At 36.0% G+C, this 27,998-nt stretch overlaps 1 long non-coding RNA gene across 3 annotated transcripts; it reads right to left on the reverse strand.

The window, feature by feature from the left end:
* Positions 1–27,899, reverse strand: LOC107311383. 3 transcript variants are annotated; one of them, XR_004306815.1, is made up of 10 exons: positions 27,815–27,899; positions 24,919–25,073; positions 23,940–24,060; positions 21,569–21,680; positions 17,012–17,119; positions 11,964–12,174; positions 6,076–6,329; positions 4,640–4,848; positions 4,146–4,213; positions 1–156 (listed from the first exon to the last, which is right to left on the reverse strand). It is a non-coding gene; the product is annotated as an uncharacterized LOC107311383 (long non-coding RNA). The 3 variants fall into 3 exon arrangements; XR_001554042.2 differs by lacking the exon at positions 1–156 and adding an exon at positions 2,156–2,438; XR_004306816.1 differs by lacking the exons at positions 1–156; positions 24,919–25,073 and adding an exon at positions 2,157–2,438 and having other exon boundaries at positions 27,815–27,887.
* Between the last annotated feature and the right edge of the window lie 99 nt (positions 27,900–27,998).

Below are 27,998 nucleotides of genomic sequence, written 5' to 3' on the forward strand. Positions count from 1 at the left end.
TTTTTCTTTTTTTTTTTTTTCCCAATTAGCCGTTTTTTCTAGAAACTTGGAATATTCCTTTTGTTCCAGAAAGTTTGCTTCTGTGTACCGAGTTGTGCAAAGATACTGTCATACAGAAATCACCAGGCAGCTTTGGCTTAATGTCCTGTGGAAATACTGAAATGAAAGAGAAATCCAACAAGAAAGCATGGTAGACTCAGCTACAATGTCATTCCTCATTCCTTTGGATGACACATAAAATGACTACGCAAATGTTAGTTTTGATGTATATTTTTTGCATATGAGAAAGCATTTGGCCATGACCCCTCAATTTCTCATGAGCAGTTTTGGGAAAGAAACAATTACAGATATAAGTTCAGGTAGGTTTCCCTCTAATGGACAGACAAAAGAAAGGAAAAAAAAAGCAACATGGAACTTATACATAATACCAAACTGGATCTCACTCCTACTTATTAAATGCTGAATGGCTACATGACAGTAAGCAGAACATATTAGATCCTACATCAGTGAGAGGGACAGCATTTTTTTGTGTCTGTTTATGTTCAGAATACTATTCTGAGGCTTTCCCTGCAAGGTCAGTCACTGCTATATGTCACGTCTTTAGTCACAAGACGAATCCCAGAAAACAGAGAGTTATAGAAATTCTTTGCTATGTTGTGACATAAAGGTATTTACAACACATGTCTTCTAGAACAGGTCTTGGATTAAAGGTGAGAGCACAAGGTATGTTTTTAAAAAGCTATTGCCAATTATTTCACAAATATTTCAGGATTATTGCACAGTACTTGGAAAACTCTCTGTAAGATATCAACTATAATCACACACAGAACATCACGCAGCTTCTGAAAACAGATGGTATTTTGGACCTTGGCTGACTTTTTGACTAGAATTTAGACATTCCTTGATCATTCCAACTCATAGTAAAAAATGAACAGGATTTTTAATTTTGTGTGATGCAGTGCAATCAAAATGAAGGATAATGTGTTTTGTCTCTCAGTATTAACTGTTAGACCACCGTGAATTACTCTTAAAGCAAGAATCTACACATTTTACAGGTATACTCTAAGACATGCCTATGATTAGATTTTAGTAATAGCAGTTTTGGACTTTCCAAAGCAGGCTTGCTATGTTTTCTCAGCTCCTTTTCAGGTCAACATGCAGAAATTCCTAGGTTCATAGACATTAGGCTAAGTATAAGGTCTAAGTTTTAATCATATTTCTTTGGGCTGTCACATGATGGAGAGAGTTGGTTGTAACAATCTGAGACAGTGGATGACCTAATTACTATGAATCACAGATGTTTGTGCTTGCTATTTAATCTTTGTTTTACTTAGCAGCATAGATGAGTCTTTAAATCATGCAACTATATAACAATAGTCTCCTGGCTATCTTTCTGCTTTCACTGTGTTTTTTTTTTTTTTTTTTGTTTTTTGTTTGTTTGGTTGGTTGGTTGGGTTTTTTTTAGCACTGCGATCCAATTATCATTCATCATTCAAAGATAACTTGGCAGGAATTTGTGGAAGGGAGATAGTTACAATAGCAAATAAAGGAAAATGAGAACACTTGTTAAGCAAAATTATTTCCTTTACCTGTCAAATAAAGAGAAAAAGCAGACAAAATTTAAAACTGACACTTGGATGTATTCTTTAAAATATAAATCTTTCCTAATACAGACAAATTACATACTTAGGTTTTTGTAACACTGCAGGTATAACTTGATACCTGAAGGGCAAGTACTGTAGAAGAACTTCATTTATTTTGACTTCTACAGTAATAACTATCAGCACCCCTTTCTCAGCTTTTTTATTTATATACAATCCCCTAATTAATTCTGGATTGTTCCCTAATTTGAAAGATGTAATTTTCTTTGCCATTCCTATAACTGGTAGAAACCTGATTTTCTTTTGAGATATCTTAGCTGTTTAGACCCAGGGGGGAGTAGGAAAAAACAACCCATGATTTCCTTGTCACTGTTTCCTCACTAGAATCCATGTTGAACTGAGACTTCCCAGGCACATGAAAACCTCCAGACTCCATAAATTTGTTACTGTTTTCTAACAGTTTCAGTATATACCAATAAAGATTCAGAAGTTCACTAAGCTGTTGGTTTCTTTGTCTGGGCTATTTCTTGCAAATACAACAGTTATAATACCTGAAAGACAATATTCTGTGATACAGTATTTTAAAAAATGACATACCCAGCCTGACCTAACACAAACATGAAAATCTTCTGTAACTAATCTGATGCTAAGAACTTTCCACAGTTCTTTGCTGATTATTTTTAGCTTCACCATAATGTATGTACCATAATGTAACACGGATTCTTTGGCATAAGAATAAAATTTGTTTCAGAGGTTTTATGTCTTGGAGCTGATACTGTGGAGGATTTCACACCATCTCGCAGAATAATCGTCCATATGCTTTATTGTAGAGGGTCTCTGCAAAAAAGCAAACAAATTGAAAGCCTCATAGAAAAAGAAATTCTGGAATCCTTTCCAGAATCATAGCTCCCATTGTGGATTGATACTATTTCCTCCTCAAAGGGAAAGTTTTAATTAAAGGTGAACATGCTGGGATGTTACTCACAGAGCAAAATTCATTCAGAATGTACTGTGGATAAATTCCCAAACTGTCAAAACTTTGAAAAGTTGTATTACATATTCTTTTGGGTGGATAAAATGAACATTATCCTCTGAGAAAACGAATGATACTTTCTACTGCGTTATACTTTGGAAAACATTTTTCTAATGGTAAAAATAAGTTAAAACAACCACATTTTCATTAATTTAAAGAAATGGAACTGAATGGAGCTGGAAAATACTCTGCTTATAACTTGTTCAGTGGGGAATCTATAAGTAATAAATGAAATGGGCTCATAATAGATGCTTGAGCAGATCATTTATTTAGATCTCAAGAAAATGGATTAAGCCATTATAATGAAATAAAAGTGCAGAAAAGGTGAGTTTAGAACTTCAGGCAGACTTCAAGTTAAGAGAGTTAATCTAAGTACTCAATGATATAATTCTTCACAGATCAGCAATGAGAACACAGTAACTCACATTCTGACTTTTACACTCCAACACATTAATTGTACAGAGCCCACTCAAGGTGGTCTAAAATTGGTACATATGACTGTTTAAAAAAAAAATTTAAAAATCTATTTTTAACTACCAAAAGTGAGCAGCACCCACTAGGAGCACTTGCCTCTCTAGTCTTCTATACTTATATAATTTAGAACACATCCATCCTACAATTACACACATTCAAGTTCAATACGTTCTTCACTTGCAAAACTACAAGCAACAGATCAGGACTTAAGAAAGAAAGACTGATTTGTAATTTTGACTTAATCTTCTTTGTTTCCTAGGTCTGTAGCTAGGTGTCTCAATAATATAAAATATTTTAAGTATTACATTTCTGACTGAATTATATTATACTGAAGTATAAGATACTGTTTAAAGCATGTGCTGCAGCAAAGCGTAAGTTTTGGTTTTATTTGTATTCAGCTCAAGCTAGAGAATCTGCTCCAAAAAAAAAAAGTTTACTAAATCAGATGCGATCTATAGGAACAGTAAAAAAATTTCTCCTTTGTTTATGACCTTCAAGTACTAAGGCACTATCTAAACACCTGTTTAGTGTTAAAGAATTTCTGTACATGGGACTCAGATTGCCCAGAAATATAACTAAGGAATATCTGAATGCCCAAGATACCTTTTATGTCTGATTAGTTACCTTTGTATACAGAACTCAATGCTTAAGTTGTCAAGGACTTGATCTTAACAGTTGTCTTTTTATGACTGCACAATAGGATGCATAATGTGGAAAAGGTCACCTGTAACAGGATGAGCTGCACACTGTGCTCTCAGTACAGTCTTTGCAGTTAACACAATGGTTTTATTCCTGCTCTACTCCATGCAGTGGTTCGGGACTAGCATGAATGCCTCCATGAGGGACCTAACAGAAAGCTACTTTCCTTAGCAAGGCAGCTTTTTGACACAGTAATTCTTCATGTTAAAATTCAGTGACTATTGAGAGGAAAAGTATTGCCTTAGTTAATTAATAGTAAATGCCCTGACAAATATCCAATGAGATTTTAAAGAAATTACTATGAGCAAGTGCCAAGGACAAAATTCTACTCTTCTTACCTTTAATAATTCCTTACTCCAGACTCACTGCTATAATTCACTCCTTTTATTCATACAATTGATATTTCCTATGAAAATACACATGCAAAATATAAATGTATTTAAATAATATACATTCAATTTTTATACCCAAATAACATTTCTTCTGATACTGTAACATAGCTTGTATAAAACCTTGATAACAGCAGATTTTTTTTTTTAAAGAAAAAATATGAATAAGCAGCAAGATGCATAAAAACAAAGAAATACATCTATAATACAAAAAGGCCAAGCACAGTATAGAATGCTGTCCTGGCTCCTACAGATCACAAACCAGCATTACAACAATGCTGAAAAGTCTAAACAATATAAGGTCAAGACCTTTGTTCTTTTTCCTAAGAAAATATAGAGATCTTTCCTCTCTCCCACCCCACAGGATGCTACCACATTATATGCTGAACAGAATCCAGGCTGCTACAAAGAAAGCATCCCATGGTGTATTACTGTCAACTTACTTTCACTGTGTTTGGTTGTATACAATTTGATTAGCAGCCATCAGACTGCAGGTAGAAGTAGGCATCTTTCACACTTTTTACTGTCTGGTGCACATGTGGCCAGAGAAGTCAATTGTTTCATTAACCCTTATTATATCAACTCCAGTTCTCACATTGTATTGAATTGCACCTCATTCTGCCATTCTGATCTCAAATCATTTAATAGACACCTTAAAGTTAATGGAAAAAGAAGAACAATGGCTGATAAATGTTAATCTTGTCATTTAATGTGAATAAAAGGCATTCATTATATTAATGAATGGGTTCTTAAGAATTTTATGCAGAACCATAACTTCCTAGGTCTAGAGACTGATAGTTTGAAGAATTTATTATCCTACCAAGTGATAACTGAAATAGAAGATAATCTGAAATTATCTCACAGGGCTTCTTATATGATAGCACCAATTCTGAATAATTTTTACAGAAAACAAGGAATTTAAGAAGAGTAAAAATTAGTATTTTGGAGCACTTTCTAGAAAGTAATGTGGGAAATATTCCCAGCAAACCACTACATCTCACTGAAAACACCAAGATGGTGCTGGCATTCTACTAATAATTTTCCTCTTCAAAACTCTAAATACCATGGTCAAGATGTGTTCAAATTCATCTCTTCGCTTATCCAGCATTTTTAAAAATGCTTTAAGTGGAAAAATTGAAGTTCAGCACTAGAAGATTCCATGGCTCACTGGCAATTTTTGAACTTGCCATGTGTGCCATAGTATTTTTGAATACTAGCCATGGGAATCTTTTGACTATTCCATAATGTAAAATTTCTGATGTAAAGTACAACAGATGTCCATAACATAGCACCACTGTGCTCCATTTGGATTGATTTTCCTGAGTAATTATATAGTGCCTTTTTTGGCTGCTTTTGAGGGCAGAAAACTAAAATTTAAATAGCATTTGGAATTGCAACTCCAGAACATAAAAACAGATCATAGATCTAACACTTTGCTTGGTCATTCATATGCCAAACAGCGTATACGGTACATGAGAACTGTCATTCAAGGATAACATTAACTCTGTTAATTTTGTAGTTTTCAAGAGAGCTGTGTCAAGAAGAGTTTCACAGTTTTGAAAAATGTTGCCACCTAAAAATTGTTTAAATACACTGCAGAGTGAGAAGGGAATAGTTTTCATTTTTTATTTGCTTGTTGAGTCAGCAACACTTGTTTATCTACTTCTCACTTCTATTGTTTATCCTTGGATGAGTGCAACATCACACTAAGTCTCTGAATATCAAAGTGTCAGTAGAAAAAGATAGTATAAACTTCATAGAAATTAAACTAAGAAAACCTCTCACATCTAGTTTTGTACCATCAATAAAAAAAAAAAAGAGAGAGAGAGAGAGAGAAAGAGAGAGAGAGATAATTAGAAAACAAATGGAAAATACTCACCTGTGTAGGCTCACAGGGAAAACTCCAAGAGAAGCAATCTCCAGAAAGAGATCCTTCCCTGGTGGCAGTCAGTCCTTAAATGGGTCTAGGAGAGGTGAGCCAGGCTGTGCCATCTGGTCACACAAGTGAATTGCCTTCACCTGTGCTCCCACAGCTGACTCACTGCTCACCTCGGGTGGCCAGTCAGAGGTTCAGGCCATGATACATCAGTTCCCAGACAAGTCTTCATATGGATGTTCAGGCAATTGCTTTTACTGCAAGTGTGGGTGAAGATGTAACTGTGAGCAAGTCACCAAAGAGCTTATCAGATTCTTTGGTAGACCTTATCACTGTGAAACCCTGGAAGACCAGAGTGTGAGACAAGAGCAAGCAGTGTCTGTTTGCATCCAAATGTAGACAGGAGGTTCTTTTGATATGCACTGTTAATCCTGTTACTTTGGAGAAACCTTTCATCCTTTATCACTGTTGTCTGGGAGAATTTAAGACCAATTAACTGATTAGAGGAACTGTTAGAGGAACAGGAATGTCTTGCTTGTAAGTGAATGGTATATAAGATATACGTTGAACACAATAAAGACACACTATTCTGATGCTACAAGAAACTAAGAGAGCTCTCTAACTCAACTGAGCACTGACATTCAAGTTCTCCCTAGCACTGCCCCCTTCAAACATTATGTCATGGTTTTGTAATTTTGATATTGGTTTTCCACATCATAACATCACATGCTGTGTGGGTAATTAAAGAATTAATACTCCAGTTCCATGGACTAACAAGAACTACATATCCCAGGGGACCTCACGGTCAGAGCAGGAAGATACATCATGGAAGTCATGGGATCTCTTTCTCTTGCTGGCTGGCAGTGGGTGTAGGTGTGTTTCCAAGCTGCATGCCTTCATTCAAGTAGGCCTTTCAGTTTCAGAAACTCTCTCTCTTATTTTATTTGCCCCAATTTCAATTAGATCATATTATATTGTGTTATCTTGCATTCCAATATCATAGTTAGTAAAATAAGTTTTCCTCCTTAGATCGTTGTCACTGCTCTGTTTGTTTTCCTTGAGTCCAGCTCCCATCTCCCTACTCCTTTCCCTTTTCATTCTTTTCTGGGGCTGGCAGGCCCATGGGTTTACTGCCACCCTATCAAGGTCATTGATTGATCTAGATAACTCTGACACATTAATGGACCCATCTTCACTAGCCCCTTGCAAGGCAGGAGAAAATAGAGTATACCAAGTTGGAAGGGACCCATGAGGATTGCCAAGTCCAATTCTTGGCTCCACACAGCACCACTCGAAATCCAAGCCCTATGTTTGAAAGCATCATCCAAACAATCCTTGAACTCCAGCACTTTGGCCTTCACCACTGCTCTGGCCAACCTGTTCCACAATGACAGCCTTCTGCTGATTCCTGGCACCTGACCTGGCTCCCTCCTAACTCAGTTCCATGCTATTCCCTCAGGTCCTATTGCTGTTATCAGAGAGCACTATCAGTGCCTACTGCTCAATATTTGACTATGGCAAATGTAGCAGAGACCGAAACTGAACCTAGACCTTTCATATCTCAGAGTACCATCCTCAGAGCAAACAGATCAGATTTGATTTTCCAGGAAATTTATTAGGCATTATACTTCTGGTAACCTTGTAGTGCTCCTGCTGTAATTCACTGCCTCAAAGGCATGACTGTGCAGTAATCTCACTCTAAACAAATACTGTCCTCATGGAGTTTGCGTATTTGATACAACAAAAGATAATTTCTTCTCCAAAGAGATAACATTTTAGTCAAATTGCTCTATAAGTTCACCTGTTAGTCAGCAAACTACCACATTATACTGTTAAGTACTTTTTTTTTAGAACCATTTGTCACCAAAGTTATATAAACACATTTACAGGAGTATTTTGAGTGACATTTTTAGACGTTAACATAAACTCTGATTTTTTGATTTCTAAGTCTACTCCATGGTTTCATCTAACAACAATGGTAAACTGAGATGAACTGCACAGGTTTGATGAGTATGAACTGCAAATGCCATTCTGTTAGTTCTGACTACAAGAGAGGCACTTACAGTTTATACTTACAAGACCAAGGATTCCATACCTAAAAAGAAAGAATGTGTTGACGGGATAGTACAGTAATACAATAGCTAAATTAATGACTCATTTTCTATTATCAGTGCGCATAAGGATATTCATATTTAAACAAATCATTCTGCATTTGGTATATTGCAGAGTAAGCAATCATCCCATGTTTAATGACTCATTTTAGAAGAAGGTAAAATGAGCAGTTAAGAAAGAGTTCTCAAAGTTTTAAGAAAAGAGAGAGGAAGAAACCACTGAAAAAAAGTCAGAAGAAAAATTGAAAGGGGTGATGCTTCAAAGTCAGAAACAGCATGGACAACAGGGAAAGTGCAGACAAAGTAGTGGACGTAGGATTAAACTAAAAGAAAAGACCCTTAAAACTCAAACAGGTATAGTTACGATCAGGAGAAATGGGAGTTTAGTGGGTAAAAGCATACAGAGTGTATAAGACTGGTTAGCTAGGGATTCCCAAAATAAGCAGTAGGAAATAAGGTTCAATAATAAATAACAGAATACGGAGGCTCTTCTTAACTCTACCTTAAACAACTGTGCATATGTTTCAATGCAGCAGTTTTGGGCTTAGCATTGGCAAACAAATTCAGTTCAATTCATGATATTAGCTGAAAATATTTTTTACTGACATTGTAAAGCAGAAGAATGACTTTTCCACTTTTACTGAGGATCCTTTGTCAAAGCACTCAGTGCAAGTGCAGTTGTCAGCTCCTACACTTCCCAGATTGGAAAGGCTTTGGGTGGCATTTCTAAGCTGACAGAGATTCTGCTCTGGAGAGAGAAGAGATCTGAACTTTCCTGTTTTGCTTTCACATGAATAAGCAATGAAACAGTACTTGAAATACAATATATAAGTAACTATGAGTTCATACGCCTATATCTGCATACATAGATATAGACTTATGCATACATACATGTTTATATATACACATAGTCTAAAAATTAACATTTGCTGCAGTGCAAATCTAAATTATCTTCACCATGGTCCTGTGCACAATGTGTCGCAGTATGACTTATTAAGCTTTTAGAGCAAGGAAGAGCTATAACTCACTTCTTTTAGAAAGCTCACATATTTACTTGGCTTTTCAAGTTAAACAGAACACTTCATATTAAACTAAGTGCTTTTTCTCATGATTTTTCTTCAAAAAGAAGAAAATATTTTTGATTAGAGTAATTTTGTTTATTGTTATTTTGGTTTTACAGCAGAAATTCAAAATCTGCATTTTCACAGGCTCATTTATAATTGTAGAAAGTGGTCAAGTGCTAGCAATAATGAACAATGAACAATCCACCCACTAAACCAAATAGAAAAACTAATAAAAAGAGGCAGTAATCTATCACACTGAACAAGAAAGTCTCCTTAAGTGAAAGTGGGCAAACAATCAATCCAGTGGAAGTGTAAGATGTTGCATGACATTTAATTGGAAGGTTAGTGAAAGGATTGACTAAATTAATAGAAAGCAGTAGTCAGTAAGTCAGACTGCAGCAGCACTTCAGATAGGATGATGTTTGTGGGGGCAACAAAAAGAGAAGTTCTCTTAGGAGGAATAATACCTCTGGTGTGCAGAGGTGCTAAGAGAGAAACCTGCTGCAGGGAAGGCTGGACAACTAAGAAAAGGAGCTTTGCACAAGGTTGTTACTGACCTTTTGTCAGCATATTGAGAACAATCTCTTAAAAAAATAACTACAGAATTGGTGACTAAATTTTTTTTTCATGAACTCTGAGACACTAAGCATGACTTTTAAACAGAGAAACAACAAATGTAAAGATATATTCCCTTCTTCTCAACAAGCAATCCAGGGAGAATTTGTTATTCATGAAAACAGATGCACCTATGGCACAGCTACCACAACAAAAAGATATCTTTAAGTTTTACACAAAGTTTTTTAACACGGTTTCCATCTAATTAGAAAGCTTGTTAAAAATTTATCAGGAAAACACCTAGACTTAGCACAATTTTTAGCAAAGAGTCATTTGGCATGGCAGACTGCACATCCCTAACACAAGGGTACTTGACTCCTATGTGGTAGTGGCTACGACATCTTAAGGAAAAGTCTTGTACCATTTACTTTTATAACAAAAATCTTATATGACTTCAAAAAAATAAAAAAATAATAATCCATAGAAATAATAATTTAAGTCACTCAAAATTCAAAGTTTCATTGTCCTCTCTTCGTTCTTTTTTCTCCACAAGTATAAAAGACAGCATGTAAAGTGCACTCATTTCAAAAAAATAAGGACAACAACGTAAAATGTTTAAATTAATATATTTTCTGAAAGTGGAAATCTTATTTAATATTTTTTGTTCTTACAGTTATCTCATCTTAATACTTCAGGGTTTATTCACTTGTTAGTTCAAAGCACAGAATCCTTAGAGTTGAAAAGGACCTTTTAAAGGTCATCTAGTCTAACTCTCTTTTAATGAACAGGGATGCGCACAGATAGATCACGTTGCCCAAGGCCTGATCCAGTCTCACCTTGAAAGAGCATCCACCACCTCTCTCCTCTCTGGGTGGTGTGTTCCAGTGCCTCACTACCCTCACAGTAAAAGACTTTTTCCTTCTATCTAACCTAAATCTACACTCTTTGAACTTGAAAACCTTTTCCCTTGTTCTGTCATGACAGACCCTGCTAAAGAGTCTGTCCCCTTCTTGCCTGTAGCTCTCCTTTAGAACCTGAAGGACCACTGCAGCTCACCTCAGAGCCTTCTCTACTCCTAGCTGAACAGCCCCAGACCTCCTCTGGATGGACCCTAACAGGTTAATGTCGCCTCAATACTAAGAAATGAAGATTCAGTCAAGTGGAAGACACAAAGTTCTCTTTGTTCTGCAGATTCCTCAGCAAGACTTTCCCCATTCAAATTGTTCTCTAACCTATTTTTGATGTAAGCTCATTCAGGGTATTGACAGCCTCATTCATGAAGCTGAGCTCAACAATTGCAGAAACAGCTTCACTGAGTTCTTTTGGTTTTTCTTTTCAATTATTTTTCATTATTCTTGAAACCACAGATGCTGAAAGGAAAAGATTCAGTGGTTGGCCCAGTTTGCAAGACTCAAAATAAACATTACCTGTAGAAATATTTGAAAACATAAGCCAATTACATCCTTACAATTCTCAAAGGAAATATTAAAAGAATAGGCTGTCATTTATATTATAAGACTCAGCTTTCTAAATTTTGGAATCAAGTACTGAAAAACTACAAGGCACCTGGAAATTAAAGAAAAACCAGCAACCATCAAAAAGTTGTGTTTCTTTTTAAAAGATCATGTCTGGGAAAGGAGGAAACTGCATTCTGTGGCAGCTAAAACATCTGCTTAGTCTCCAGGCACGATTCCACTTAGCCTGGATCAATATAATTTAAAATTGTCCTGCAAATGCATTTAGGAATAAAGAACACTAAACAGCATCAGTATCAAAAGTTATGTTTTTAAAACCGTGTATGTGCCATTTACTCTGAAAATAATACCTCCTATTTATTTCCATAGAAATTATAACAGACACAGAGAGCATGATAACACTAATTTTTAGAGCAGATTATCATCTACAAAATACTGTTTTTCAATGTAGTCACCATCAGTAGCTATGTGTTCTTGTGGGTGGTAAACAAGACTCCCTATGCCATACTTGAAAAATCAGCACCAGTGGAGGTGACCCACTGTCACTGTCACCACTGCTGAATTGCATCACACACACCATCTCACTACGTTCAAATTCACTCTTCAATCTGTAGAACCATTCAGTATGTGTCAGTGAATGTCAGTAGGTACAACTTTTTTCTGCGTGGAAGAATTAAATTCCATACCTTTACTGTATACACACTTCCATGTCAAATGCAATTTTGTCCATCTGCTCTTCTGTTGCAATCTGTCACACAGCAATAGGATACTGACAGGAAGGTTCAGCCCACTGAGAAACCACCATCATCCACCTCTGTTGCCATAGACCAACATAAAAAAATCTTTTCAGAGCTGCTCTCATACATTTCCTTCTTTGTGATTCACAATTCACATTTGCTGGAAAGAAGAGAAAAAATATGTCTTAGAGTTAGCACAACTGCTGTGTGTACAATTGTTTTAAAAAAATTTAAGCTAACAGAAAGCAAGCCGAGGAAAGTTTTCATCCTGTGGCTTAGCTGTATCCTCACAGCAGATGAAGAATTTTCTTCTTGATCTTAGAATTACAGATCTCAGAACTCAGTTGCTGGAGTTACAAAGATGTCAGCGTGAGGTAATAGTCTCCAGCACTCCAGTTCATTAGTTCTTTGAGGTAAACCCAAGCTGTTATGGATTCTGTAAGTGTGGATTTTCCACAAAAGACTATGATTTATTTATTTATTTATTTATTTTTTCCATACAGACTAGATCCTGCCTGCATTATAACACCTGAATTCACTTTTCCACAGTTCAAGACACAAAGGTTTTGGTGCCAATATAAACATAAAGAGCACGTCAGAGAAAAATTGCTCTAACTTTGATTTTCCTTCAACATTTAAGCCTTGTTGTCATTGCATATAGTTTATTGTAAGCAACCCCTTGCTAACAAGATCTGAATGTAAAGAAAGTTCTGGTTTGATAACCTTAGAGTCTCTTCAGATCTTTTTCTCACTCTTGGAAAGAAAAGTAGTCATTATGCCATACAATGTCTTAAGCAAAATATTCCTTATGAATTTATGCAGACCTTGCTTTATAGGATCTAGATACACAAACGAAATTCAGATCTATTTGTACTTCACTGTGCTAAATCATACATTCAGTTTTTCAGGAAGAACAGATAGAACATATAATTTGTTAGCCTTTCTTTGCTCTGCCATGTGCAAGAATCATTAAAAAGTTGATTAAAGTTCTGGTTAAATTTGCCAGTTGACTTTATCAGAAATAAATTTTATAACTAAATTTAGCAACTATATCTTCACTGAAGTACTTGACTAAGTATCCTGAATTTAATACTTAGAGAGAATTTACTATCTGTAAATCATGTTAAGATATGAATATAACTCCAAAATTTTAATATTTAACAAGCTGATAAATCTTGCTGGAGCGCAATCACAGTAATAATTAAATAGAGCAATCACTCAGAAAGACATCAGCTTCTGCATCCCTCTTTTTGGTTTTCTTATATGTAGGTTGACAAAAAACACACAAGGGACAGATTGGAGGACAGGACAAATTTCTCTTTAATTGGTGTTAGCTCTCAAAATGAACTGTCATCTTCTGATCTCTAGCAAATCCTAGATTTAGTATCTGGTGGTGCAGTAAAGGATAAATGAATCCAGCCTTCACACTTTTTTTGAAATACGGAGCAATCAGGACTATGTTAATTATAACTGAGCTCAGTAAATGCAAAATCACAGAAAATGAAGTTTTCCTACTTCCCATCTGATCAAGGTTTCCAACTGTTATTTATAGTACTTATAAAGATGTTAGAAAGTATTTATATAGTTTGATGTGCTAGAATACAGTACAGTGAGTATTTAGCATAAATTGTAGAATTAGAGGTTGGAAAAGACTTTAAAGATCATCAAGTCCAACCATGACTTAACCATACTACCTTAACAATAGAAACTCACTGCTAAACTGTGTCCCTGAACCTTTCTTCCAGATGGTTTTTAAACATATTCAGGGATGGTGACTCAACCACCTCCCTTGGGAGTCTATTCTGGTGCTTAACAACCCTTTCTGTTAAGAAGTTTTTCCTGATATCCAACCTAAATTTACCCTGGTGCAACTTGAGGACATTTCCCCTTATCCTGTCACTTGTGAGAAGAGACCAACTCCACTCTTGCTGTAAGCATCTTTCAGGTATTTGGAGAGAGTAATAAGGTCTCCCCTCAGCCTCATTTCCACCAAACTAAACAGCCCCAGTTCCTTCAGTTGCTCCTCACAGGGTATATACTCCAAGCCCTTGGCAAGCTTTGTTGTCCTTCTTTGGAACTGCTTCAGCACTCCAATGTGCTTCCCGTACTGAGGTGCCCAAAAATGAACAGAGTACTCAGGATGGAGCCTCACCAGTGCTGAGTACAGGAGCAGAATTACTTCCATAGTCCTGCTCACTACACCATTCCTGATACAAGCCAGGATGCCACTGGCCTTCTTGGCCACCTGGGCACACAGCCAACTCATATTCAGCCAACTCAGCATCAGTACAGCACTGTCTGCTTCTGTCAGGCAGCTTTTCAGCTACTCTTCACCGAGCCTGTAGGGTTGCCTGAGGTTTTTGTGACCAAAATGCAGGATCTGACACTTAGCCCATTTATCCAGTCTACCCAGGTCCCCCTGTAGTGCCTTTCTTCCCTCAGGCAGATCAACACTCCCTCCCAACTTGGTGTCATCTGCAAACTTACTGAGGATGCACTCAACCCCCTCATCTAGATCACTGATAAATCAAGTAATTTAAAATAATACATTATCTTCAAAGAATCACCAAGGTTGGAAAAGATATTCCAGTCCAACCATCCACATATCACTGATAGTTCTCACTAAACCACGTCCCTTAACATAACATCCAAGTGTTCCTTGAACACCTCCAGGGTCAGTGACTCCACCACCTCCTTGGGTGCCCCATTCCACTGCCTGACCACTGTTCAGAAAAGTAGCATTTCCTAATGTCCAGCCTAAATCTCCCCTGGTGCAGCTTGAAGCCATTCCCTCTAGTCCTATCACCAGTTACACAAGAGAAGAGGCTGACCCCCAGCTCACTACAACCTTCACTCAGGTAGTTACAGAGAGCAATAAGGTCTGCCCTGAGATAGTTAAAGAGCTCCTCCTCCACCTGGAGTGCCACAAGTCCATGGGACCGGATGGGTTTCACCCTTGGGTGCTGAGAGGGTTGATTGCTGAGCTGCCATCTACCAGTGCTCCTGGTTAACTGTAGAGGTCCCAGAGGAATGGAGGCTTGCCAATGTGACTCTCATCTACAAGAAGGGCCGTAAGAGGATCCAGGCAACTACAGGCCTAATAGCCTGACCTCGGTACTGGGGAAAGTTATGGAAAAAATCACCTTGGGTGAGATCACATGGTATGTGCATAGCAACCAGGGAATCAGGCCCAGCCAGCATTGGTTCATGAAGGGCAGGTCATGCTTGACGAACCTCGTTTCCTTCTACAACTGCATGATCAGACTGGTAGATGAGGGAAAGGCGGTTGATGTAGTTTACCTAGACTTCAGCAAAGCCTTTGACACTGTCTCTCACAGTATTCTCTTGTGGAAACTGGCTGCCCATGGCCTGGACATGTATACCCTCCTTTGGGTAAGGAACTGGCTAGAGAGCCATGCCCAATGGGTAGTGGTTAATAAAGTCCTTCTGGCAACCTGTTACAAGTGGTGTCCTCCAGGGGTTGGTACTAGGGCCCATCTTGTTTAATACCTTCCTTGATGACCTAGATGAGGAAACTGAGTGTAAGTTTGCAGATGACACCAAGATGGAAGGTAGTGTTAATCCACCTCAGGGTAGGGAGGCCTTTCAGAGGAATCTGGATAGGCTGGATCACTGGGTTGAGGTGAAAGGAATGCGGTTCAACAAAGCCAAGTTCTGGGTCCTGCACTTTGGCCACAATAACCCCATGCGCTATACACTTGGGGTTGAGTATCTGGATGACTGCAAAGAGAAAAGGGACCTGTGGGTGTTGGTCGATGCTCAGCTGAACATGAGATGACAGCCTTATTGGACTGGTGTCATGTTCACTCAGCCAAAGTGTTTGATAAATTTCACGGATTTCTGAATGTAAAAATTCTGGATAAGATTTTTTACTACTAATAAGTTCCAGGCAAACACTTCAGATGAACTGCAGTGCTCCAAAACATTCTCATTTTAAACATTCATGTTTTCCCTGCCAGAGCTGACCGATTCATATAATCACTTGCAAAAACAAATGGCAGAGCACTCTAGAAACTCTCCAGCATGGACTGAATTAATGATAGTGATGAAAAGAAAGAACTGGAAGTAGGAGACAAGTTACTGAAAGTAACATAATAACAAAAACAAACAAACAAACAAACAAAACCAACAAAACCAACAACAACAAAAACCCTCTAAAGAATAGGGTGGATCTGTTCCTTTGCATTAGAAACAGTTCACTTTTTTATATAATCTGTTAAGTGAACAAATGTTACCTTATGCAATTGGAAACATCCAGGACCACAGGAAGGATGCACCTGTGAAAGTTCCTTTACTTGCAACACAGTAACCACAGTTTTATCACCTAGTACTTAGAACTGCTGAAAACTCAGTTCTAATTTTCTTGGACCTGGATTTATTCACATTTACATTCAGATGGTACTGCTTGTCAACTTTAGGGTCAGATGTAGTTCAACTATTGTTTGCAATCTACAAACTCCTCGGCTTTGAAATTCTCCTATTAAATATAGTGAAAAATATTTTCCCCTAACACTTGATGGAGATGATTCTGTCTTGATCTTGTGTCCCAACAATTAAAGGACTGAGCCCAACTCCTTTATTTTTTTGTATTTTATCACCATCTCTGATTCAATGAAGGGTCATTTCTATAATTCTACTGTATTTTCAACAGTTCTAAGTTCTGTTCTAAAGTGCTATTTGTAAAGCTGAAATTCAGTTTCACTGAAATGTAACATCTCTCAATGTTGTGTTTAATATTTTTTCAGTAGCTATAATGTACACCTGTAAACATCTATGTAAACATTTAGGTGTTCCAAGTACCAAGTATTCAAGGCTGAAATCCTGCATCCAGCCTGCTTCCATGAAATCTGTCATCCCCACAGGCTACCCCACCCTGATTGTTCAACAAATGGCAGCACCTGCATCTCTGCTAACTTGGACCAGCTCACCTTACCAGCCCAAATAGATTGTGTTGCAAAGCACTTCACCAGTGTTACCTGGGACATATCGTATCACTTCAGATTTATTATGTTTTCTTCTTCTTCTTCTTTTTTTCTTCTCAGAATCTTCTCCACATAGGGTTGTATGAACAGGCACAGCAGGCTCTAAACATAAAACCAGAGAAAATCTCTCACAGACTATTAGGGTTTGAATGAGTGAAAAGAAAGCTGACTGGCATGTATCTAGAAATCTGACAAGTTTTCCTTATTCATAGATGAGCACATTTTTCACTCAAAAGGGTTGCTTCAATTAGACCAGTTTGTCTTACCATACATTAAGTCTTTCATTCAGTTCTATACTTTTGGCCCTTAGTAACTTGTATCAGCACAGCTCCAATTTGCCTATAGAAGTGTCATCTCACCTTTTCTCTTTCACTGCTTATTCTGCTTTACTTCCCCTGGAGATCTCTCCAATTTTATTTTGTTTACAACTGGGACTCCCATTTTTGTTCTTGAAATATGTAAGAATTCTTCTCCAAACCACAGAATCTACTCAGTTTTGTTTGTATGGACTGTCAGTTGTCTCAGTATTTTCAGAAATGTACTTTCCTTAAAAATTGCTCTCTATGGTGCATGATAGCATCATCTCCCAATTTTCATTTCCTTGTCATTTTCATTGACAGTTCCTGGTTCTCTTTCTTCTACTTCAGTAGTTTAATTCTTGGTGAAGTTAAATCACAGAATAAATAAAGCATTCTTCTCCCCACCCCCCCCCCCCCCCCCCCCCTTCAGCCTCCCAGAGCTTTGATTTAAATGGTTCACATTAATTAGTTTAGAAACATAAACATTTTTTATCTTGTTGCAACACATTGGTGACTGCCAGGAAAGGGAATAGATAGAAAAATAATCAGCTGGCCATAGTGAGCAGAATATTTTGAATTTCTGAGTGATCTCAAGCCCCGTATTGTATTAATAATCAGAGTCATGGAGGGTTCTGACAGATGAATCTTGTGAATTTAGGCAAGACAGTTTCAGAGGTTACTCTCCCATCTGTTTACCCTATCTTTCTGCCAAACACTGCTATAATAACAGCAGCAGAAAAAGAAGGGAATGCATTCCCTGTTGACAACTGATCTTTAGCCACCAGCAAGGCTAGTATCACAGCAGTACAACAGACTAAACTGCAGTGATGAAGGCATATACACACATTTTCTTCTCGCTTCCAAAATATCTGTAAACAGTGCTAAGGAGGAAGATGGGTTATTAGAAGATAAGGACTATTTTAAACCATCATGTTTGCTTTCCTGAAGTTGAGTTAAAACATCACCATACTCTCTTTTCAAACCCTTCTCTTCTACTTTTGAAGCTGCATCACGTTGCCTGGGTCAGTTCTGGGGATGAGCACAACTGATGAAGAGACCATCCATGCTCTTTCTCAGAACTGTTTGCAGCCCGCTATCCAGTGAGTGGAGAAATAAATCCATGCTTAAATATTTGACTTTGCAAGACACAGCACTCCCTGCATATTTTGAGTGTATGCAGTGCTCACTGACCTGGGATGACCCAGATGAATCTGCACACTGCCTGAGTTACAGTGTACAGTGATAAGTTGACAGCCTCCCCTAACTAGCAAGATGTGGTCACCACTAGGTTATTAGTACATAAAGTAATTATTTAAGTTGTATATTTTACACTATTTTAAAATGGTAATGACTTGCACAGAGCACTAATTAAACCTAATTTCTTTGTGTTTGCAGTCATTAGTGCTCATTACTGTGGAATCCATTATTTGTCTATTAAAACTGTTCTGTTCTTGGCAAAGAGTAATTCCAGATGAAAGGTTAATTTTTGCATGTTTAAAGTTCAGAGAGGAGAACATAAGCACAGAAACAGATCTCTCCAGTGAGGCACAGAAACAGTACCTAATTCTGTTGCACAGAACTGTCCTTTACTCCCTAGACTAGGAGATATGAGTAATTTCACAGAATGAAATCCATTTCTTGAGTCATTCTTGTCATATTATGTGATATACTCCCATCTGCACACCCACAAAAGAGCAAAGAGTTAAAAGTTTAAAAGTTCTTGAACTGTCATGCTAAAAAAAAATCTGGTACAGAGCAAGCTTCTTCCTGCCTGACATAACTGTTCAGCTTTTTCTGTTGTCATTAACCATTCATTAATGAAGGGAAGGATGAAGAAGGATGGTGGCATCCAGGAAACAGGTTCAGCCACTTAGCGGTCTCCTGATGGCACAAAGTAATTAAACATATGCCACGACAAGGATTTCTCTTTTACATGATTTCTTCAGGATATTGTTCAGCAGTTTTTCTCTGTGGCTCAACAGTTAATTAACCCATTATAAATTAAATGGTTTCCACTCTAGATTTCTGCCTCTGAACCTATTAAACTCAAATTCCTGGTCTGATTCTCCTAGTTCTGCCACTCACACTAGCCTCTTAAGGTTAGAAAATACCCTGACACAGCTAAGACAAACTCTTCTTGTTTGAGTTTGGTAAGTGTACATTGTCCTCCTTGTGGACTGATGAGAAGTCATAGGCTTTTCAGAAAGCATCACAAGAGTATGAGGAGGACTGGTGAACAAGTATAGGGAATGGAAAAAGACCTAAGAATCCCAGAACAGATGAGATTGATGGCTTGGAAGATCTTGGATTGAGGCTTTTAAAAACTGTAAAGACTGATCACAAAGATGAGTAAAAAAACCTGAGTGCCTGAGTGTGAAGAACAGATAAAACATGAGAAGAACATAGATAAAAATTTGTTAGCCAGACTAGCCCTTTATTTTTTAATGACAATAAAATAAGCAAATCACAAAGCATGAAAAAAAATGGGCTGCTATCAGAGGCTTTCAATTGCTATTCCTTAACGTTGTGTTGGAAGAAGCAAGCCATTGCTGCAGAGATCAAGGCAAGCAATGCATCTGAAAAGGGAAATGTAGAGTTGGTGCATATTTTAAACAGTATTTCTGTTCTCTTTCTACAAATGTGTTATTTTGTGAAGGTGATGGTTTCTGTTTATGCCTCTTTGGTTCATTTTATTTGTATCAACATGGCATTTTCCTCATTTGACATGGTCCATTGTCCATGGACCATTTGACAAGGTCCTCAAACAGACTGTGCAGTTCAAATTCTGAACTTAATAACTCCAAGTAGACAATGGCCTGTGTTTGTCATGATTTCTGAAACTTTGATTTTATTATTATTATTATTATTATTATTATTATTATTATTATTATTTAGTTTTGTTTGTGATCTTAACTGTTATAATTAGGAAAATGAAGAATTTAAGTCAGTGCAACAGCAGACATTTTTTAAGTTCAAAAGCTTTTTGATAAATAATGGAACGAAATATTTATACTATACTGCTATTACATTTCTCCTGGTGACTGACCTGAAGAGATTATTATCTCTAGGCATGCGTACAATCCACTGTGTTGAATTTTCAAAGAAATCTAATTTGATGAAAAGACAACATTACGAACATCAAGACTGGCTGTTTTGCATAAGGAATGCTTGGCAGACATTTTACTTTCATATAATCTAATTTATGAAGCCTCAGAAACATTGAAAGTGATTTCTTTACACATTTACGCTGGTAAAAATGGCAAATTATAATACAACATTGTTAGTGAAAACCTAAGGAATCAAGTAAATAATCAAGCTGTCATTCTACATTTCTTGTTGGAAAACACAAAAAATTTTGTTGACAAAGCACATGAGACTTGAAAACACTTCTGACAGAGGGAGAGTATTTCTTACTTTGATGCTGTATGTGAGTATGTCTAAAATTACACTTAAAACTCAGATGTGCTGCATCAGAAATGTCATGTCCTACGAAGCCAAGATATTGATTTTACTTTCTTAAGTTTTTCAGTTAAAGTCAGATTGACTGAAAAGCATTTTTTCAGGTAAAACCTAAGGTAGTTTAAGTTTAATGTTGTTCTTCAGGACAGAGTTTTAAACCACCATTCCTGTTTCCATCCAGAGTAGAAAATGATCTTAAAGAATTTAAAATAAATGCTTTGCTGCTTAAGAACACGTTCATAAGAATAGTAGTTAATGCCAAAATATCTAGGTTTTCTTCTGTTTTATTTAAAGTCTCTCATTCAGACATATCCCCTAAACAGCTCCTTCTTATTGGAAAAAGTTATGCATTAACATTTTCTCACGCTTTATAAAAGAGTTATATACTCATGAAATCAATAGAAAACAAAGTTTTCTTGTGCTTTAAGTTGTCTTTTAGTGTTCTTATTCCTTGAATTTATTATACCATTGAAATTCTAAGCACAGTCCCTGTAAAACCAGGTATGTATTGGTAAGGTATCTTTTCTTTCCTAAGTAGAACAGCAAATAACTGTATCAATACAAAGCAGTCTTTGAACTTAAAACCAAGGAAAAATAAAACAGTATAACCTTGCACAAAAAAAAGCTTTGATTTCCACTGCATTTCAGTGAGCATGTATTGAACATTATTTTTCTGGCAATTCTATAGAATCTACTTTCTGTGTATGAAGAAAACATTAAGCATTATCAGTAGATACGACATTCTCAGACATTTAATGTTGTGTATTTGGAGAAAAGCTCAGGATCTACTTACCTAACAGAAATAAGTTTTACTCCTGAAAAGTTGATTTCCAGTCTAAATTTTTCTTCTAAAAAACAGAACTAAACAAGAAGCAACCCACATTCTGTCTCATCTCTGAATTTATCTAGAAAAAAAAATAAATCAGAATCATATTTTCAATTACCACTTATTGTTCCAGATGTTTTTCATAAGCTACAATCACATTAAGGGTGATATTAATATAGTTTTATTGCATTTTAAATATTTGTTTTTTGTCAGGTTGGCCAGGACATTGTATCATCTATGCCAAATGAACTGTCATCATTTTATTAATAATTGATTTACACCTGGAATTTCTTCCTTTTCTTCTTGGGCTATTTATTAATGTATGCTCCAGTATCAGTTCTCTTTAAGGATAATACAGACATAGAACCACTTTTACAGATGAGAATGAAATATGAGATTGAATTTAGACCTTCAGCCAGCAAGGGGGTTGCCCCAGGTCAGTTCAGAATTAGATCTGAAGCTTTTAGGGTAAGTTGGAATACTGCCCTTTAAAAATAGCAGACTTTGACTGTACATGCCTCAAATAAGCTATATTTTAGTCACAAGACACCAAGGAATTACTTCTTTTCTACTTTCCAAATCCAAGTCTAACTTTAGCAATCATAAGACAAAAGAAAACAATATAAGGAGTGTAGGATTAAGTTTAGAAAAAACTACTTATGCCAAAGAAAATGCTTAAAATACTAATGAAATATTTTAAAATAAATGACCATATTTGGATAATATATTTTTCTTAACAACTCACACTTTTTGTACATCAGGATTCTTCTTGACACTTATATTCTTAGGTTCATGAAAGGTAAGGCATCTCTTTCCGTCTCTTATCCTAATACACTATCTATTGATATGTCCATCAATCCTGATATAAGTTTTCCATTTTTTAGATACAGTTATTTTGTTAGCTTTTCAACCATCAAAATTAATTGCCTTTCCACTTTGACCATGACTCCTCAGTTGTCTTTCAGGAGTGTTAGAGAGGGTGTTAAAAAATCATGATGATATCTGCAGTGACTGACAAAACCACAGGTTCAGCAGTGTCACAGATTAGCCCCACAGCACTTTTCTCACCTTATCCACACTGAGTCTTAAATAGCTATTCCTTATACCTTCCCCTGCACATTCCAGCACTCTCAGTGATTTAATCATGTCTTTGATAAATTTCAGAGAAAAATATCAAGATGGTTGAGCTTTTAAGTTAAACTGAATGATCACTCTTCATCTAGATACTTTCTAGATGAAAGATTGTTAAATGCCACTGCTGACATACTTCAGTCTTCCAAAACTTTGGTAGTTACATTTTGGGGATAAGCAATATAATCCTTTTTCCTACATGGAATTATTATGCTTCTGACTGGCTCTTTATGTACATAGACACATGCACGCATATATGAATCTAAGTATTACCAGAGATGAGCATAATGGGGAATCAGAGCGAATACAATATTTCTTGCACAGAAACTCATCAAAGACTAGCAATTAAAAAAAAAAGAAACAATATCTATGTCAAAGACAGTTTAAAAGTCATTAGATTATATCCACAAAACACGTACACAACTTGTAGAGATCTCTGAGCTTGGCTAAATACTCCAGAGCTTTACTTGACAAATCAGTAGGTATTTTCATGCAACTTGAAAAGGACTAGATTTAGCATTGGAGACAATCCACTGAATTAATTAGTCTATGTATATGTAAAGGCACTATAAAGTGTTTGTGATAAAATTGAAAATACACAGTTCTATCCTTCCTTGTTTCTATAAAACATGCTGTTTACTTGAAGAACGTACTTTTTCCTATTGATTATCTTATGCCAATTATTTCCCCTGGGAATTAGTAAATTATTCCCTTCTGATTTTGGAGCTTTCATTATGCCAATTCATACCAAAAAAAAGTCAGAATATATCACAAAAATCTGATTGGAAAAATGTTGCTCTTCCTACACGTAGTATTGCAGCTGAATAGTGAATTGATTCAAAAGGATATTTGCAAAGGCGTGGTTTATTGCTAGACAACAAAGGAATTGCAAGTGTTTCATGGAGTATGTTCTAAAACAACTAAAACTGTCCACAACTTCAGTAAAGTCTAATCCAACAAAATTATATTAAAATCTGTTGTAATTATTTGCAAGGCTGGATCACTATTACTGCTTGTAATTTTGTGCTGAGAAATCCAGCAAACAAAACTCGATCTTCTGAGCAGCAAAGCATTTCCACTAAGTCTGAAACTAAGAATCAGTGTCCTAGATTGAAAAATGGACATATCTGTTAGACAAACTTCTTACACAAGGAAATGTCATTTCCTTTAATATTTTCTAGAAGTATCAGTAATAATTGTCACTTACAAAGCTTGTTTGGTCAAATATTAACAGGAACTTTGCAGTAATTTAAACTCTGTAAACCTTTCCAATTTTCATTGGTCAGCTCCTGAATTCAGATTTGCTCATGGTATTCACTGACATCTTCCTGAAAGAAATCAAAGAAAATGTTAAATAAGCTGTGCTGTAGATATGACTTTGTTACTCATCTTAAATGCTGCATATTGTCATTTTTTTTTCTAATGAAAAGTTAATGAATTTATAATGAAAGAGCATTATTAATTGTTTCTACATCAGTTTTTGAATATAAATCAGCAGCTTTCAGAGATCATGTTGGAAATATTTTTACTTCTCAATTAAAATTAAAAACTAAGAATTAAAAGTATTAGTTAACCCAGGAATTCTCAGAAAATTCTCTTTCCAATCACAAAATAGTATGGATGTAAGTTTTTATTAACAACAATGGCAATATGCAAGGGAATCTTGATATACATAGAGAAATAACTCCTAATCTTAATATATTTTACAATAAAACATTATAACTCCAGAGAAAGCACCCATTCTGTTAGAATCCTAATTATTTTGTTATAAATCATTATTTATTCAAAATAAATGAGTGCTAGAAAAGAAAATGCATAACCCTGTAGGCCAAAAAAATGTGTTCTAAAAGTTTTTGAAAGGCTATTTTTGAAAGTGAATGACAGAATTATAATGGAAAACTGCATATGGTAAAACATGTAGTAGTTTATATTAAGAAACCATTCAGGATAGAGACTGCACAGAAAATAATGCTCTGGCAGGCAACATGGTTTGTGTTTCCTTAATAATAGAAACAAATATCTATTCTTATAGTTACTTGATTGAAAACATTCCTTTAAAATAGTATCTTGATAATTGTGAGCAGATCCACTTGGTAGCACGAGTGTATGTTCTTTCAAATATGAAAAGGATTTGGCAAATATGCTTATTCTGTTAGTTTACAGTATCTAAATAATTGTGCACTAACCTCAGAGAGAGCAGACTTTGCATTCAAGATGATACAATAAATTCTACCCAAGAGGCAGCATTGATGAGGCTGGTCTTTCATGTTGACACATTTTTCCCATGGACTTGCAAATTTTTCCCTGTGATGTGAATTGTTTTTAAGCTACCCCTTTCTGCCTGGAATGGCCATTAAATTATTAGATAAATAAAAGGAAGAAAAAAGACAAGATTTATTTATTTATTTATTTATTAAGAAAATGATAGATGATAGGAAGAGAATTGCTTGTGTTGCTTGTGAATACAGTTAAACTACAAAAAGACTCTTTTTTTTTTATCTTTTTTTTTTTTTTTTTTTCCTAAGGTAGTTTACATGCTTACCCTAAGCCAACATCACCACACAATTAAGTGACGAAGGTATTAACCATAAATTACTAAGTAACAAACCTATATAAACTCTGATTTTAGGAAATATAGAAGTTTTAAAAAATATATGCATTTTTTCAGTGTAAAGCTACTGTTCTAAATTTGCTGACATTTTCCTTTGAAGTGTCAGAATCTGAAAAACTTCACAATTTACTTACTATTTAGATGAGAAAACTAAGTTCCTTTCTGATGCAAACAAATGTAATTACTTCTACCACTGAGGGTGAAAAGGTAACACTTTCCACATCCAATGAAAACAGTTGGTCTACTGGATACTGTATTATTTTTAACCACAAGTTGTGCCCACTATAAAACAAAGCAAAGGAAATATTCATTCCCTGCCTCCACCTAAATGCATTTTTTAAATTAATTAATTAATTAATTTAAACTTCCTTAGTTTCTGTACACTATGAAACAAATGGCTTATACAGATTTCTGGCAGCACAACTCTGTTCAAAGTGTTTTAAGACAGTAGATATGACAAAAGAAATAGCATGTGCTTGGTAATCTTATTTTTATAAAATTATTTACTTGAAATTCTTAGCCTTTCTACCCTTTAGGAACAGACTAACTATTTGAAGCCTTCTTCTCCCTGCTTCACATGGAAACAGAATTCCAGTTGGAGGATATTTTCTCAGTTCATTTCCTCTCAGAGTAAAGCTGCTATATGTTTTCACTACAATATCTTCCTTCAAGTTATTCTGCTTCCCACACTGACTGAGGAAAGCAGGCTTATATTCTGCTGTCAGTACGACAGCAGATGGCCAGTTAAAAAGACATACAGCCGTGTTCCCATTTTAATTGGTCACATAAAATTTTCTGCTCAATAACAACTATAACAACTTCAAGCTTGTTAATAACCTCACTGATGCCATTCTATAGCCTAAAAGTTAGATATGCTTTATAATATGATTTAAATCTGAGACAAGTATTCAAAATGACCAAGTCTCTGTCATACAATCACAATGAATTAATAAACCCTCTAGACCTCTCCATTTTTAAGTAAATGAACCTTCTTCACTTGTCTGAAACTTTGGATGATTTTCAAGACAAAAATATTTAGTAAAAAAATGTTACACCTGAATGATGAAAAGACTATTTAATAAACAAATAGTCATTAAAAATAATTTAAAAATACTTGCTCTTTCATCAGATATTGACAGAGTTTTGACTGTCTGCCATTTGCTTTCTGTTTATGTCCTGCAGGTGACGAAAAGCTTGTCAGCAAAACGGTTAGACAGAGATCCATCTGCAGTTGGTCGCATGTTCTTTTTCCATGTCAGGTGGAGCAGAAGACTGAGAATCACTCTCAGCGGCAGTGGTGTCACAGATGGCTGTGGCCCAAAAAAGCACAAGCATCTTGTGCTGCTAACCCATCCTATCCCATGAGAACACTCTAAACCAAACTTCTCACTCAGTACATCCTCTTGCAACAGTTTATAGAACCATGAGTTAGCAAACTTGAATCATATGATGAGATGGAAGAAAGAGACTGAAATAGATATCTTTAAGTTAGAAAGAAAAAGAAAGTGCTGTAACATCCAGGAGAAAATTTCTTTTCCCAGTTCATGACTATAAAACTTACTAACATGATTTCTGAGACATTACATAACAGAAAAAAAAGCTCATTATCTGTATCAGTGAGCAACAAAAAGTGGGAGATAAAGGTTATTTGGGAGAAAAAAGAAAAAGATGTGCCACTCAGTTTGCTTCACATTACTTTTTATCTTTAAGATCTTGACTTGTCCTCTGGAGTCTTTGCCTGTGTAAGATCCACTAATCACTCTGCATTCCAAAAATCAGAAACAAATGTCTTTTGGGAATAGCCTTTCAAGATTTATGAATGCCAATATGTCTCCAAATAACTCCTGTAGCAGTCAAGCATTGTATTTGCTGTCAGATATCCTTCTAGTCATATTTGTTCAGTTCATGATGTAACACTGCTAAGGTAAGCAAGAAAAGCTACATTCAAGCATCAAGCATTCTCTAAATCTTCAAATAAGAAATCTATCAGCAGTTTCTGAATTTTAACAAACTCCATTAACAAGCATATTCACCTCTACAATGGCTGGAGGGTATCAGAGACAACACAAACTGAGCAAAAAACTATTTCATTAACTTGAAGAAATAGATAAAGGTGTTCTGGGTTATTGTTCTACTACAGTCCTAGTTCTCCTGTTTAGATACAGTGTTGCTGCCTTGTCTTCTCTACTTGAGTCTGATATTGTTTTTATCTATTATACAGTGTTTTATGTCCACACTTAGAGGATGGCCTTTTTTGCAACATTATCTGCCATAGTTGCAATGGATACGTTGTTATTATAGCTATCCACACACGCTTTTATTTTTCCACATGGCTCCTGGAGAAATCCACAAATCTAAGCACAAATGTTTACACAAGAAATTGTACTCAATATTCACTAATCTTTCAGTCAACTATACAGTACTTCAAAAAATAACACAGGAATAAACTCAACAAAACAAAAATTTCATACCTCTTCAGCATACCACTGTATCTTCTGGACTGCAGCCAAACAGGCACAGCTATCAACAAGACAGCAGTAGTCTGTAGAGATATGACAAGACAAAGCACTCACTATTTGAAGATGGTTATCATTAAACAGAAGTGCAAGTAATTCCACTTGAGAGGAGAGGAAGGACATAGTGCCACATTGACAC

The sequence above is a fragment of the Coturnix japonica genome, chromosome 3, assembly GCF_001577835.2.
Source record: "Coturnix japonica isolate 7356 chromosome 3, Coturnix japonica 2.1, whole genome shotgun sequence".
Taxonomy (NCBI): Eukaryota; Metazoa; Chordata; class Aves; order Galliformes; family Phasianidae; genus Coturnix; species Coturnix japonica.